Source organism: Orcinus orca, chromosome 7 (assembly GCF_937001465.1).
Source record: "Orcinus orca chromosome 7, mOrcOrc1.1, whole genome shotgun sequence".
Taxonomy (NCBI): domain Eukaryota; kingdom Metazoa; phylum Chordata; class Mammalia; order Artiodactyla; family Delphinidae; genus Orcinus; species Orcinus orca.
Window position 1 is genome coordinate 37,043,875 of NC_064565.1, and position 17,301 is coordinate 37,061,175.

Genomic DNA, 17,301 nt, shown 5'->3' on the forward strand with positions numbered 1-17,301 from the left:
AATTTAATTTCATGCAAATATTATTTGTGATTTTAGGTAAAAAAATGACTTTTAAAAAAGAACAATGCTAATTATTTGGAAGATGAGCATTTATTTTTTAAAAAGAAAATATGTCGTGATTTCACCCACACAAAATACAATATCAGAAGTTGAGTTAATATCTAACAATTCCTAAAATTCAGAAAACAAGTAATTTTTTTCTAGGAAGATTTATTCTATTAAATAGACATATAACTGTAGTTTTGTTTTTTGTTTAGTTTGAAAACCTTCCAATCAGAAACAACCAATTAATACAGAATAGGATTTTTGTATTTAATATGCTGCAGACTTCCTTTCTATTGATTTCTTAAATGAATGCTTATGAAGTCTTCAGGTGTTCTGAGATAACTAACTCATTTCCTATATATTCTCTTATGCCATCATTGTGAGAGCATTATCCCTGCAGTCAAATGTTCAGAACTACTTCATCTCTTTTAGCATTCTCTGGTAATTCAATGTAGTCTACCAGGGGACAGGTAGAATGGCTTTTGGAGTAACAGGTTCTATTACAAATGCAATCAATTCTGTGAAACAACAGGTTTCATTTTTTTTCAGCAATGTATTTAGTTAAAAGACTGAAATAAAATAACACATACACAAACATTGCATTTATGAAAATGAATAAAATATTTTCTTCCAATCACAGGAATCATATTTTCTAAATGCAATCTTTGTATTTTCTTGTCTTTTACAACCCAGCCAGTTCTGAATATGGTATTACTTTGAAACTTATCAGAACAAAGCACTGTTGAAATGACATTCTGCTTTTTTCTTGCTCAATGTACAGTTTGTGTTCTACAATTTCCATTTAGTCTGTTTTCCTTAATTAAATAATTATTCTGCTTTTTGAGAAGCTACATGTTTAATATGTGACTATGTAAATCTCCAGATAACTAAATGTACTTCCACTGTAATTTACCATTTCTAAGAAACATTTGAATGGGAACAATAGAGATCTCATCTTTTTTAAAGTAATGATGACAAAATTATGAAACTGTATTACTTACTAAAGTTAAAGACAAGTTTAAATGTGCCTTTGCTTTTCGTTTGGATCATTAAATGGTTAATCTGAACAAGCATGGGGGGAGGAAAAGAAATTAACTAAAGTAAGTCCCTTGTGATACAATGACACTTGCTCTATGCTCTTACGGAGAAAAAACATGATGATAAAACAGCACAAAGTGGAGTGTTATGAATTTTATTAATGACTAGGAGACAGTGTGCAAAACATCAAAGGTCTGTGGAAAAGATTAATGACCCCGTGTGAGACTGTTTAATTACCTCCAGCTAATTAGATTCTTGACCAAATTTTTAATATCTGCATTCCTTCTACAGCCTAATTGAGATTCCACATTATTTATCAATCTTTCAAAAAGCCCTTAGTGGACTGCTTTTTTAGTTTTTCCCTTTGCACTTTGACTCCATTTATGGTCAATTATTAAATAAATAGCAAAGTAACTATTCACTACAAATTGTATATGTGGAACACTTTATGCCTGTTTATTTTGACTAGGAGACTATCACTGGCATCTTATATACATAATGAAGCACTCCAACTAATAAACTAACTCCACCGTAAACAACGTGGATAATATTTTTGTTATCTGGGCTGTGCTCAGGAACTCCTCATGTGGTTTCTGTAAATTAGCCTTTGCAATAGTCAGTTAATCCTTTTTTCAGTTTACCTTGGTTGGGGCCCAGAGACCCATGGAATGTTATCATACAAACTAGAGAGAACAACTCAATCAATTCTTTTCTTGTTTTTCTTTTTTTCTTTTTGGTAAATTTAGATTGCCTTTTAGTGTTCAGAAAGTCTTAATTCCATGACAATTTGCATAAATAAATATCAAGCTGTTCCTTTTGAAATGCTGGAATTCCAAATATATATACAATATACTGTATATTGCATTTTATATATAGTTATATATCACATAGCATTTCTGAAGGAGAAACATTTGATATAGTACCATAATGGAAGGAAAGGGCACTGTTATGGACAACCCACCATTCACCTAGAAAATGCTGATGACTTGGATTGTCCTTAACACACAGTGAGTAAAACAGGAAGTCCAAACTCAGCAAGGGCCAGCCGAATTATCTTTGTCTAGGCAACAGCTTTTTCTAAATGATCTTACCTTTTTAATTCATTTATTTTTAATATAACAAATTCATTAACATGACAGATCAAATATTATTCTATCATCTATGTACTTACAGAACCAATGGAAAAAAAAGAAAAACTGTAGCAGTGCAAACACATCGAAAATGTCAACCCAAGACACATGAATCTAACAATGTGATTCTATTGAGGGATTCCAGGTATGTTTCGTCTTGGGTTCTAAAACCTAGAAAACATACATTGGGCTTCACAAAGCAAAACAAATTTTCAACTATTAATAATAATAATCTTCTATGTGTTTTTAGTATTATTCTTATGTTCATCATTTCATCCAATATTTATAAGCCATCAATTCATCCAACATTTATAAAGAGGACAGGGTGATTTTAACTATTTCATGGGAGGTGTAATTCTCCATCTTAACACATTTAAGCATGGCAGAAGAGTCATTCACCATTTTTTTTTTTGCTCACTTTTAGTACTTGGTACAGTCCACTGTGCCCAATGTTGCATTTATTCATACTGTTGATCATCTTTAAAATTAAAAAAAAACAAAAAACAAAATCCTGACAAGATGATTTCCAAAGTCACTTCCACTTCTAAAGTTCTATGATTCCAAAAGATTCTCATATCTCTACAACTCAAATACTTTCTTCCAGTGTAGTACCAAGTTTCACACCAATGGCCAGAGTCTAGAATCCCTATAAATAACTTCACTGTAGGCCTGCTGTATACTCATGCTCGAGATTCACATTTAGGTTAGATTAATATTAATAAGAGGAGCACCAACCTCCTATGAAATCTCATGGGAGTGAAAACAAAAGCAAAGCCTGTTATGCACCCCTAGGGAGATAGAGCCCAATAACAGTGATGAGATTTGGGGAAGTCCAAGGAAGATAGGATACATGACCAAAATAGCATGGAGCAGAGATAATCTCCCCACTCCACTCGAGAGAGCTGTAGATCTGAGACCAGATCCAGGACCCATGAATGAACAGGAGAAGGTAAAAATTTACATCAGTTAAGTCTCTGAACTCCAAGACACCACCAACCCCATGTCATAGATACCTGGATTTCAACATGAAAACTCTGGCAAAAGGCAAACAAACAAAAAAAGTTAGCTGTTAATGGTAAAAATAGCTATGAGAGGGACAAAGCCTTATCTGTCATTTGTGCCCGCACGAAAATAAAATTTCCAGATTCTTTCCCCAGAGAAAGTTTCAATGAAAGGGAGGCAGCATGAGGAGATTGGCACCTAGATTCCAAACACGGGAAGGAAAGCAAGAGAGAAAGTACAAGATACACCAATGTAAACCGTGATTTCTTCTTTATATCCTTGACTAAGATTGATCCAAGGACTTCCTCACTGGAATCTCTGGGACTCAGTCAAGGTAGAGGAAAGGGATATAATTGCACCGTGCCTCAGGCAACTCCTTTAGTTTTAACATACTGATCAGATGATCTAGTCAGGACATTCCAGAAGGTTTTAGACGAATAGAGAAACCTCAATACAGCACCACATTCTTAGTTCCGGCCTTAGCTAATAGCATTCATTCACCATCTTAGTCCACACATTCACTCATTTACTTATTGTTTTAAGCAAGCATGTTGTGAGTGTCAACTCTGTATGTGATGGCATGTAATGATTAATCAACCATGGTTTCTGTCTTCCAGGAGTTTGCCATCTAGCACAATCTTATGTAGTATCTATAAATGTGGAACAAATCTGGGGGCAGTCTACTATAAAAATGCATCCAAAAGAAATGCAGAGAGATACTTAGTAAAACTGAGGGCTCACTCTCCTTCCCCAGAAGTCCCAGGAAATCTTATTCATGTTTTTGGCACTGGGTTCACACTGAAGATTGAGGCTGAGATTCCTATGCTTTTAAAATCAAGGCAAAAGGCACCTGGCCAGCAGCAAAATTCAGATAATTTTAACATGATAATGAGGATAAAGGTCCCCTTTCCTTAATCCTACATCCATCTGGAAAAAACCTGTGGAGGACTTCATGACTAAAGCAGAGGAATCATCTAAGCCAACTTTCAGATCCTTATAGTAAAATCCATTTTAAGGCATCCTTGGTAGGCTTTCCTTTCAGAGCCTTACCTCCCAAGAGTCAGGCCACTTCTAGTTACATTTTAACACATCATTAGTTGTAATGCTGCCATTTATGCTTATATACTGTGTAGCAACTATTTAAGCAAACACTCTAAATTTCTCCATATCATTGTTATAATCGTAAATTCTTATAATTATGTTCTCAAAAACTGCAGGACTAATCTGGGAATAATTTCTTACCATTAGTTTTCTAGCTGCCATGCTTTTGCTCCATACTAAATCACTCAATAATTTGTTGGAAATACCAGTAGATTTTGGTGAGAATTAGGGTGAAACTCTTAGCAAGAAGACCTTTTTTCCTACCATTTAGTGCAAATTAAAAAGGAAAACTTATCAATAAGACCATCTAAGTATGAAATTTCAGGGAAACAAGTACTCTTATCCACTTTAGTAAAAAAATTTTAGTTTAACTTTTTTTAGTATGGAGTACTTACTTAATATAAAACAAGGGTCTGAAAATTTCTGTATCTTTGGTCCAATATTTCCCATTGATACAGTTCAATAAGAAGAAAAAGGGGATGATGATGATGAAAGTTATTCAAACTGATATCAAAATTATGGAGGTGTTTATTTCTAAATAGTACACTGGTCTATTATGAAGTTAAAAGAAAATATTGTGAAAATTTTACGTAATGATGAGAAATTATTCTAGCTCTAATTATGAGTAAAAAAAAATGCATACAAGTTTATAAGTAACCATGATCCAATATGTTAAAAATACACACAGAATATACTTACCTGGAAGTCTATATATTTTGTTTATTTTTAAGGGAAAAGAAGTTTTGAAAGGACATGTATAACATAGATCCACTTCTTTAGCAATACTTAAAAATAACTTGTTATCTTATTATATACTTTTAATTCATGGGGAAAATCTGTAAGACTATACAAGCTCTTAACATTTACTAGCTCTGAAATTGAAATGTTTAGAAATGTTTATTTTTTCAGCATGTTTTTGTAATGTTTGAATGTTTACAATAAATATTTTCTATCCATAAAATACATATTTATGAGTAGAAAAATTAAAACACATAGACATAAGCTGGGAAAGATAAACAATAAAATGTTATAATGGATTTCTTTGTCTCTATTTTTTTGTATTTGTCAAATTATCTAACATAACCATATATTATTTTATAATTACAAAAACATAAATTTTAATTAGGATGAAATTATCCAAATAAACATGCCAAATGGACTTAATGAATTAAAATCTAACTTCAGATAATATGCAATAAAACCTTCAAGAAATAAAGCACATATCCACTAATACCTAAAATATAACACTAACATAAAATAAGGATTTTTATTTTCTGATACTGTTATGTATTACTTAAAAAAAATGCCATACCATTAAGTTTTACACTACTAAAATTGTTGGTCAATCAAACATGAAAAGATGAGATTATGCATTTATGAAGCAGTCAGACAATTTTAGATCTTCCTTTTTCAAGACTTGCTAGAACTGACATCACATTGAATGTAAATTACACGTAAAATATAAAGCATTCTCTTAATTTTAATTGCTCTTGATCATGCCTGTTCAACTTATCAATTGTTCCTACATTTTCCCTTAGCTATATAAAACAATAAAACGTGCACTTGCAACAAAGCAGATATCGAATTTAGATCACTGATATTGTTGTTGACATTACTATTTAAAGCAGTCAAAGGAAGGTATGTGTGTGCATGGGAGTGTGTAACATGCCAGTTTTTCACTGGTTGTTACATTACATGGAACGAATATTCAATTCTATAAATAGAAAGAATATAAAACCTTAATCAATAAACTTGATAAAATGCATGTCAGTTTTTTTATACTATTTGCTCTCCAGTTTGGATAATTGCTGCTACCTGTAGCCTAAACCATTAACCTCTCAACCTCAGTAAATTGAGATTTCCTAGCAAAAAACCACAGCACCAAAAGGAAACCACATTTCTAACAGGAGAGTCTGTACCACACTGAATTTGAGAGTTAAAATTGTGTTGGCGTTTTGTATTTTCTTTCAAAAACAGCTTCTTATAACTCCTCAATAGGCTCTACTTATCCCCAGCCATGAAAAACAGCAGTGTTTCCAACTTTTCACCTTTCAACCAATGTGTCCCTGCAGTATTCACAGTACTAATGAAAGAGATTCTTGACAATGTCACTATGGACCACCCCAGAAGTGGAGTCCTGCCAATGTAAACCATTATTACAGAACTGACCACTCATCTCTTGCTGTGAGGTCATTCAGAAACTTCCCCTGCTTCCCTATTGCTCACACTGTCTCTAAAGAGTGACATCCTCCCTTGAACCATAGACACTGAGGCAAGCCCCCTGCTACTGATTCCCATCCAGATCGCTATGGACAACATCCACACTTTGATGCTACTGAATGGACTTTCTTTCTTTGGGGGGGAAAATCAAAGAACATTCAAAGAAAAAACAACTTGGTGATGACAAAGAAATGTCCACAAACTGATGCAGTCTTTGCTTTGGAATTTTTCTCACATCCTGAGCTTATAACAAGCAATGAAGCTCCTTGAGCATAATTATTTACTAATAAAAGCACCAAATAATATAAGAGCTGTGTTTTTGCCAGGATCACATTTAACTTCTAGGGGTGAAAATGATTTGGGTACAAATTTAGTCTACAGTTACTGACATGAGAGGAATTCAGTGATATGGATTATGAGACATGGGGACTATTAGACTCTATTAAATAATAGAGTGACCTGTCACACACAATTTGTGTTGAGTACACAGAAAGTTTAGGTTGCTATAGGTTTGGAAATTGCTATGCAAGGATAAGGGAACATAGATAAACATCCAGTGTTGCTAAGAAACAACTCATCCAATCATTTTTTCCCTAAAATAACTACCAAGTATCAGGTATTTTCATATACATGGCCAGACATGCCAGGTTGCCCTTATAGAGTCAAAGATAAATACATCCTCAGTGTTTAATTGGGTGTTTAAAGTGCCTTCCCCTTTGGCAAATTGGAGAACTTAGTCCTCCATGTCCCTGTCTTATACCTTTGCCTTTTGATTTCTTGCCTTTACTAATTGACAGTACAATGCCAAGAATGAAGGGTTAGTTGTCGCTTTACTCATTTGCCAAGAGATCAGCTTGATTTAGGCTCAGCAGTCCCTTATGTTCCACCTGTAGTGGATAACCACCACAGCATTGGATGGAAAGATTCACTTAAGCATATATCATCAGGAGAAGAAAAATATTTTGTCCTTGCTCTCATGAAAATAAATCATGATATAGACAAAGAGAGAAATATAAAAAGTTAAGTAAAATACAGTGGGGTGGGTGTTGATATAAATTATGAAAAATTATTTCTGTTTAAAATTGGAGAAGAATGTACAGGGGAGCTGACACAAAAAAGGGTTTTAACGAATAATTAGGAGTTTTCCAATGGAGGACTTGGAAGGCGAGTTTCAGTATGGAAGGATAGACAACAGCACATGTGAATGTACAAAGCCATGGAGAGAAAGCCAGGCAGGCTTTAGTTGGAAGTGACTCAGTGATGTTCTGGTAAATGGTTAACAACCAGCTCTTTGGAAACAAGCGAAAAACATGATATCCGTGAGTACACAGTTGGGAAAAGGCACACACCGTTTCCTGTTATGAGCAAGCACTAGCACCTTACTGAAGCTGGGTGATATGGTAGGTCCCCAATCTTCTTATACAGAAGTTATAAACATAATTGAGCATTTATGAAAATAGTTAATTTCACCAAGTAGTAATTCTAAATTTTTAGTTTTTGTTTGTTTTGCTTTTGTTTTTGTCCTTTTGGCAGGAGGGAGTCTCCTTCAAGCATCAAAGTCTGTTTTGCCAGTTTTCCTTTTACAACTTTGTTTGTCTTTAACAATATTTCTACTCTCCTCTGGGCTGAAGAAAAGATAATCAAGCCTATTAAAATATTATGTTAAGTAAGAGTCACTAGGACCCTCACTGAGGTCAAAAGATTTACAACCCAAGACTAAAAGACAGTGGTTTCTGACAGCTGTTGCAAGGCCAAGCCTTATTTCCAGATTCAGGACTATGGGTTGAAGGGTTAAGATGTCCTGAATATTAATCTCCTGGTGAGTAGAGTTGTAATATATGGATAGAAACATCATAAACAAGTAGGTTACTTTTGTGGTTTAAGCTGCAAAAGATCAGCTAGTTCCTTCATGTTAGAAAGAAGCAAAAGCAACAACAAAAATGTCTGCCATTATTTTATTAATAGAAAAAAATAGTGAATAATGATGACTTATTTAAGTAAATTGCTCATCTTATTAATGCAGGAGCCCCAAACAACATCTTTATAGTGTCTAACAGGTCATATAAATGAATTCAACAGGGCCAAGTAAAATATAGGAGAAGTAAAATAGAGTATCAGGGACTACGACAGACTGGAAAAGGAGCAGCTACCACCCATGCATTTGGTCATGGAATAGAGGTCCCTTTAAGAAAAACTGAGATTTCATGTAAAATTTCCTGATTCTTAAAAGTTGGCAAGTAATTCATATTTTAAACACACTGTGTGGGCCAAACAAAACATGTCAGCGGGCAGGATTTTGCCTGTTAGCCACCAACTCGAGACCTTTGCTTTCATTCATTCTAAACAGTGCAATGTGGTTTGTATTATGTGGTATTGGCAGGCAGGTAGTATGTGGAGCTAACGTGCCTGGATTTATTTTACTTATTAATTACTTTATATCCTGCCTTGTTCCCAGATGTATTTGAGATAGTTATTAAAAAAAAAATCATACAATAATATGATAAAGTAATTGAGGTGAAGGGAGAAAGGACTAAAATCATAAGAAGCATCCTAGGGAGAGGTAATATAAAGAAACAAAGGACATAAAGTTATAAAGTTAATAAAATAAAAGAAATAAAATTATGTAAGATAACAATGCTTCATTGAACTTCATAGCAGCCAAAGTAAAGAGTGAAACAAATTTCCTTGTAAAATTCATGTCCATCATGTGTCAGATAAACTATGCTAGATCATTGAGAAAAATGGAGCTTTACAAAGAACTGAGGTCAGACAAAAAAATTCTGCAAGGGCTTTTGTATTTTCCAGCAATGGAAGAACCTTTCTCCTCACACAAATGGCCTGGTCGCCTCATCTCCAGTAACTCTTGGCAGTGAAATCACAAACTACACTAAAGGCACAATATTCACACATGGTTCTTAGGGGCCTTTGTCAAAAAATATTACTTCCTCCTTCCTGCCCATATGTATACCCCAAATGAGGAAAGTTCTCCTGTGCTCACTGACAGATTCACTGATCACAAATATCAGTAAACTTTGTGGCCAAAACTTTAGTTAAAATCAGGACAGTTTTCAAAATTAAATTCCATTCAATATTTATTAAACACCCATAATATGTCAAATATGGTGCTAGATACTTGGTAATTTACAAAAATGAATAAAAAATATAAAAGTAACCTGCTTTTAATGAGCTTCCCTTCCAGTGAAGGAAACAAACAGGTTTTCAAATAATTATAAGATGCTGTGCTAAGTCATGTTAAAAATATATACGAAGCACAGAAGTAACAGAAAGAACATGATTATTTCTCTCTTGGAGGCATGAGAAAAGGCTCCAAAGAATATATAAAGTAGGCTCTTTAATATCATTTTGAATGATGATTAGAAGATTGCAGGTATCTCTGGGAAGGGCAAGTAGCCTTCTTGAGATATGCAAAAATATTTTATTTTTTGCCCAGAGAGACTTTTCCACCACTCTTTTTCTAAGGTGTTCACATCATTGGTAGTATCTCATTTTCAATTATATTCACGTCACTGCATTAAACAATACATTCTGATCCCTTCTTTTTATTACTCCCAGTGTGTCCATATGACTTACACCTGCTGCCCCACATTTAAGAATTCTATTCATTCCAACCAGCAATCATGCCTCTAGTATACATATAGTTCCAAGAAAATTGGTATTTTCTATTCTGATTCCCATATCCTAAACCTATGGCTTCAGGTTACTGGAATATGTAGCAGCCATACTCTCTGGTATTGTCCAATACCTTGGAAACTCTGACCAGCTGTAACTGTCAATTTACTACTGCCTTTTTGGTCAGATTCCCTGGCTGTTTTGATCAGATTCACTGACTCTCTTTTGTTCTCTTCTTACATCTTATTTGTTGGGTACTTTTTCCCTTACTGATCATGTTATTCCTTCTTTATGGCTAAAGGAACTCTCTTCACTTCATTTAAAGCCCCTAACATTATGAAAATCCCATTAATTCTTTGCAAATACTTTCACTTGCCCAGTGTGATGGACCTTACTCCTCCTTGGGAAACACTGCATCTGTTTCTCAGAGAATCCTCTAGTTTAACTAAACAACTATGATTTTCCAAAACAGTAATGATTCCAAACATCCTATCTATTGCTTTATACACGTAGTCTTCCCACACTTACCTCTGTAGTATTGATGTAAACTCTACTTATGGAAGAAAATGGTGTTAGTTAGGAAGAAAAGATATCTTAAGTATAGCACTCAATTGCATTTTAGCTCCACATCCTGAGACAGGAAAATTAGATTTAGCAAAAGAGTATCAGAAATACTTCTGTGATTACCTACATATATTAGATTCTCTCTCTATATATATTCAATTCCACAAAGGATAAAAAACATCAGAAGAGAACAGCAGACAAGCATTAGTAGACCGCACAGACAAGTAAATTCAAAGTTTTGGGAGGGCCCTAAATGTTGAAAAGAAAATAGACAATCCTAAAAGCACAAGTTCAGTCCTATGACCTCCATTTTTGAGGAACCAAGGTAGTTCGCACTCTAAAATTTGGTTATGTGCTTTGTTCTCAATAAAAGGCACAAGATCTCACAGGTAGGTATTTTTGGAAACAAAGAGGCAGAACCTTCTAGGAGCTGGTATATATCAATTTTTGTCAGGGTCAGAGGTCTAAGCTTAACAGGAGTATCTTCCTTTAAACCCAAAACATACACAGAAGCACCATGCTCTAGTGAATAACAGTACATGTTTAAGTTATCAATTTTTGCATCTCTTGATTTGGATTTGTGCTCTCCCTTATACACTGTCTCTCACTGTCCATTAGAGCACAATAGAACTTTCTCCTGGAAAAAAGTTTCCAAAGAAGAAGAAAATTTCCAAAGAGGAGGAAGGTTGTCAGAAATAGCAGGAGGGGGCTTCCCTGGTGGCGCAGTGGTTGAGAGTCTGCCTGGCGATGCAGGGGACACGGGTTCGTGCCCCGGTCCGGGAAGATCCCACATGCCGCGGAGCAGCTGGGCCCGTGAGCCATGGCCGCTGAGCCTGCGCGTCCAGAGCCTGTGCTCCGCAACGGGAGAGGCCACAGCAGTGAGAGGCCCGCGTACCAAAAAAAAAAAAAAAAAGAAATATCAGGAGGACAATGGGCAATTTCTCCTACCTCAAAGGAAGAGATCAGAAGAGGAAGAATCAAGAAGTTACAAATTGAGAAAAAAAAAAGTTATGAATTGCAAAAGAATGTAAAACCCTTAAAGTATAGAGGAATACATGTCCATGCCTCTTTATTGCTTTGTCACCGTTTACCCTTCCCCCTCCCCATAGCCTCAAGTCCATTCTCTAGTAAGTCTGTGTCTTTATTCCTGTTTCACCCCTAGGTTTTTCATGACATTTTTTTTTTCTTAAATTCCATATATAAAGCAATAAAGAGGCATGGACATGTATACACTACCAAACGTAAGGTAGATAGCTAGTGGGAAGCAGCCGCATAGCACAGGGAGATCAGCTCGGTGCTTTGTGACCGCCTGGAGGGGTGGGATAGGGAGGGTGGGAGGGAGGGTGACGCAAGCAGGAAGAGATATGGGAACATATGTATATATATAACTGATTCATTTTGTTGTGAAGCTGAAACTAACATACCATTGTAAAGCAATTATGCTCCAATAAAGATGTTTAAAAAAAAAAAAAAGACAATACACATTCTAAAAAAAAAAAAAAAAAAAAAAAAGTATAGAGGAATAAGATTTCTCGTCAAGTGTTGGACAATAAAACAGTGTAGAATGTGAAAGAATTCAATAGCTGATGTCCGCTACCCTTCGATAATTCTTTCACTTTTACTAAGAATTCATTTTCATTCCCTTTACAAAATCACTTATTGTTATCAAAGTCAATGTCAGACATTTCTATACAGAGTTAAGAACCCAAGAGAAGCACAATCTTTGAGATAACACCTACTCTCCATCGCTCTTAATAGATCAGCCTCAGATCCTTGATTTGCACCCTGTTGGTGAACAAGTAGGCGTACCAGCGCTGTTGCTCCAATAACTTCAAAAAGGGAGTGAGGAATAGAAAAGAATGCTGAGTCAGAGTTAGGAGAGACACGGGTTTTATTGACCTGAGACTTTACATTTATCTTTTAAAAATTGGTTAAAAATAAACCCATTAATTTATGTCTCTAAGAACATCTTGGGTCTTTACAGAGTTGGCAAAGCTGTAGTGAGAGAAACAAAAAGAAATAAACTTGGTTTTCCTTTTAACATACAATTATTGTCCTGTTAAATGTAAATTTAATCCCTATTTGAGACATGCAATTTAAATTGTGACCAAAAATATTATAAGCATGCTGACTACTTCTAATTAAATCAGGTGGCCTTATTTTAATGAATGGAGAATTTCGAGGCGATACCAGTTGCAGTAACAAGCTGATGACTTGCTTTTCACAGTCAACATATCATTAGCATTTGGACCCAGGAAAGAGAGTAATTATTTTTTTTAAATAAACTTTTAAAATTAAAGACTAGGTATACATAACATAGTCCACCCCTGAGTTTCTTTCTTTCTTTTTTTAAGTGCTCTTTGAAATAGACATAGACTAAACAAATTAAAATGTGCAGAAACACACCTGGTCCTTATCTGACCAACAGCTAAACCTTGGTACATGAACTGCATAAACTTATCAGCTGCTTCCTTTGCTCAGTTAGCATTGTCTTCTGGGTTTATTTTTTAAGACTTGGATCTGCATGGTAACCACTTAAACGTTCAAGGCTTGTTCAGCTTTATGGAATAAAATATAAATTGTTTACTACATCAGGGTATGGAGAGAAGAGCTAAATTCTCTTACTTTTAATATTTCTCTTTGATATCTGCCCTCCTGGACAGAAATTTCAAGCAACAGTTCCCAGCAAACATATGGGAAAACCCATTGGAAATATTGTAAGGTAAATTAATAATGGCAGATGCTGGCATGTCTGGATGTTGTTTATGCTGAAGAGTCCTGCATTCTTTATGTTTTGAAATTATTCTGTTGTAACCATTTTCATATTCGTTTAGTTTGGCGGTGTGTTCCCTCTCTAAAGGTGTCTGCATTTATTTGACTACAGAAAATATTTACTTTAGTAAAGGGCAGCTTAACCTTTCTTTAAATTTGAGGTGAGTTAAAGGTCACTGTAATTATTTGCTGTATTATTTGTGTCAGATTTGAATTACTATGAATACAGCCCATGCATTGCCCTTTATTATGAAATAAGCTAAAAGAAACTCAACTTCTGCATCCAGCCAGCATATTTTATGGAACCAATCAGTGTTGCAGAACATTTTCAAGGTTCTCTCTTGGACTGTGATTGACTGAAAGTGCTTGAGGTTAAGGTCCTTTCCCAGAGGGAGGGAAAGAGACGATTTAAAATGGCAGCTCACTCTCCCCGCCCCCACTCCCAGCTATGTTTTTGATGGCTAGCAGCCAGAATATGGACAGAGTGGGGTTCAAGGCTATTAGTGAAACACTGCAAGCAGTCACACTGGAAAAAATATATAGACAGGGCACTAGAAGGGTGGAACTGCTGAGCAGAGGAGGATTTCAGAACAGATAGGTTTTCACTGAGTGAAAATTCAAAGTTAAAACATGAATATTGGGATAAGAAAAGTCAGGGGAAAGTAAGGAGAAAATGATGGAAAAGTTTTGAACTCAAATAGGTTAAGGCATAAAAGTAGGTGAGCCTTCATTCTTTACCCTTCAGTCATGGAGAGAAAATAACGTAAGGTAACGTGGTGACCCCACCTTTAAGCACACACACACACACACACACACACACACACACACACACACATCAACCAAAGATATTTATGTATGATTCTGGTGACAAAGAAATATCAAAGTTCAAATAGCAACTGAGCTACATAAACAAGAGTAGTTTGTTTACTTAGGAGGATGCATGATGGGATGGAAATGAGTAGCACATTCAAAATAGTGAAAACAATGGGATTTATACTCCCAAATTAATCAGATGTTGCAAGTAAAGAATATCCTTATTTTCTTCATATAAAGATAATATTACCCTTTTGTTGTGTGTTCTAAGAATACTAATACCTGTATAGTACATAGGAAGTGCCTGTAACATAGCAAGCATTCAATAAATATTAGCTCTTATTTTCACTATCACTATCATTATTATTATTCAAATACTTAGGACAAAAAACATACCTACAGCAAACACACACCTTTGGCACAAGCTAAAGTGAAGGTAAAACTGAAATCGACTTCATACCTCTATAGCAAAGGCATTCAGTATTGATAAGATATGGTGAAAAGTGTCTTTCAGGATAACCTACATAATTATAACAGTATGGTCACAAAAAATGGAGATAATAGAGTCAGAGCAGGAAGAAAAAATTCCAAATATTCAAAAGCATCTGTAAGTGTTGGTGATGATGACGATTACTGCCCAATAGCTAGCCAGGATTTTATTTCAGTTCCAGGATATTCTGTATTCAGTTATAGCCAAAATTTCTGCCTTTTAGATTCTTCATCTACCACTTCTTACCACAATAAATAAATTCTGTAAAACTAAATTAATGGTCGTTAATAGTGCATGTGGCTTTCAAAGCAACCATTTTGAGGGTTTTTACATACCATAATTTACATACCATAATAGTCACCCATTCTAAGTGTATAATTCAATGATTTTTAGTACATTTACAGAGCTATGCAACCCTTCCCTCAATCCAAACATTTTAATGGCTTTATTGAGAAGCAATCCACCTACTATATAATTCATTCACTTAAATTTTACAATTTAAAGGTTTTCAGCATACTCACAGAAAGCATTTTGCTGCTATCAGGACAATCTACTTTTTAGAACATTTTCTTCATCTAAAAAAGTAACTCCATACCCATTAGCAGTTACTCCGCATTTCTTCCAAATTTCCTCTTCCTAGACAACTACTAATATGCTTTCTATATAATCTCTATAGATTTGACAATTACGGACATTTCATTGTATATAGGATCACATAGTATGTGGTCTTTGTGACTGGCCTCTTTCATTTAGTATGTTTTCAAGGTTTATCCATATTTATCAGTACTCCATTCCTTTTTATCTGCAAGTAGTATTCAATTGGATTAATATATCACTTTTTGTTTATCTATTCATCAGTTAATGAACGTTTAGGTTGTTTGCATTTTTGGCTCTTAAGAATACTGCTGCTATGAAGGTTCAAGTGTAAAATTTTGTGTGAACATATGATTTAATTTTTCTTGTGTAGATGCTCAGGAGTGGAATTGCGAGGTCATAAGGCAAATCTATGTTTAATATTTTAAGAAACGATAAAATTGTTTTCCATAGTATTTACAACATTTTATATTCCTATGAGTAGTACATAAGGTTTCCATTTTCTCCTTGTCAATTCTTGTTTCTTTGTTTTCATCCATTTTTGGTAATAGCCTTTCCGGTGGGTGGGAAGTGGTATCTCATTGTAGTTTTGATTTGCATTTTCTTAGTGAGTAATGATGTTAAACATCTTTTTATGTGCTTATTGGCCATTTGTATATCTTCTTTGGAGAAATGTATATTCAAACCCTTTGCCCATTTTATATTGGGTTGTCTTTTTACTGCTGAGTTTATGTATTTTCTACATTATTTATCAGATATATGATTTGCCAATATTTTCTCTCATTCTGTAGGTTGTCCTTTCACTTTTTGATGGTGTCCTATGATAAACAAACGTTTTTAATTTCGAAAAATTTATTTTTTTCTTTTGTTGCTTGTGCTTTTGGCGTCATATCTGAAGAAACCATTGCCTATCCAAGGTCATGAAAATTTACGCCTATGTTTCCTTCTCAGAGTTGTATACTCTTAGCTCTTACTTTTTAGGTCTGTGATCCATTTTGGGTTAATTTTCATATGGTGAGCAAGAAGTCCAACTTCATTCATGTTTAGAGTCAGTTGTCCCAGCATCATTTTTTGAAAATATTTTATAGTCAGTTGTTCCAGCATCAGTTTTTGAAAATATTATTCCCTTCCTATGCCCCCCCCACAAAATGACTTGTCTTGGCATCTTCGTTGAAAATTAATTGACAATAAATGTAACTTTATTTCTGGACTTTCAATTCTGTGTCATTAATCTATATGTCAATCCTTATGCCACTACCAGATTATTTGGATAACTGTAGACTGTAGTAGGTTTTGAAATTGGGAAGTGTGAATTCCAACGTTGTTCTTATTTTTCAAGATTGTTCTTACTATACTGAGTACATTGAATTTCTATGTGAAGTTTAAGAACAGATTATTAAATGGTGAAAAAAAAAAAGACAGCTGGGATTTTGATAGGAATTGCATTGAATCTTTATCTCAATTTTGGGTGTATTTGCCATCTTATCAATATTGATTCTTCCAATCCATGAACATGGAATATGTTTCAATTTATTTAGGTCTTCTTTAATTTCCTTCTTTATAGTTTTTGGAGTATAACTTTTATACTTTTTACAGAATATATGGTTAAAATTATTGATTTTTTTTCCTTTTGATGTTATTGTAAATAAAATTGTTTTCTTAATTTTATTTTTGGATTATGCATTGCTAGTGTATACAATTAAATTTTGTATATTGATCCTAAACTCTGCAATTGGGCTGAACATGTTTATTAGTTCTAGCTTTTAAAGTGGATTCCTTAAAATTTTCTACCTACAAATTATGTAATATGCAAAAAGAGATAGTTTTACTTGTTCCCTTTCAATCTGGATATCTTTTACTTCATTTAGTTGCTTAATAGGCTTGACTAGAACCACTGGTACA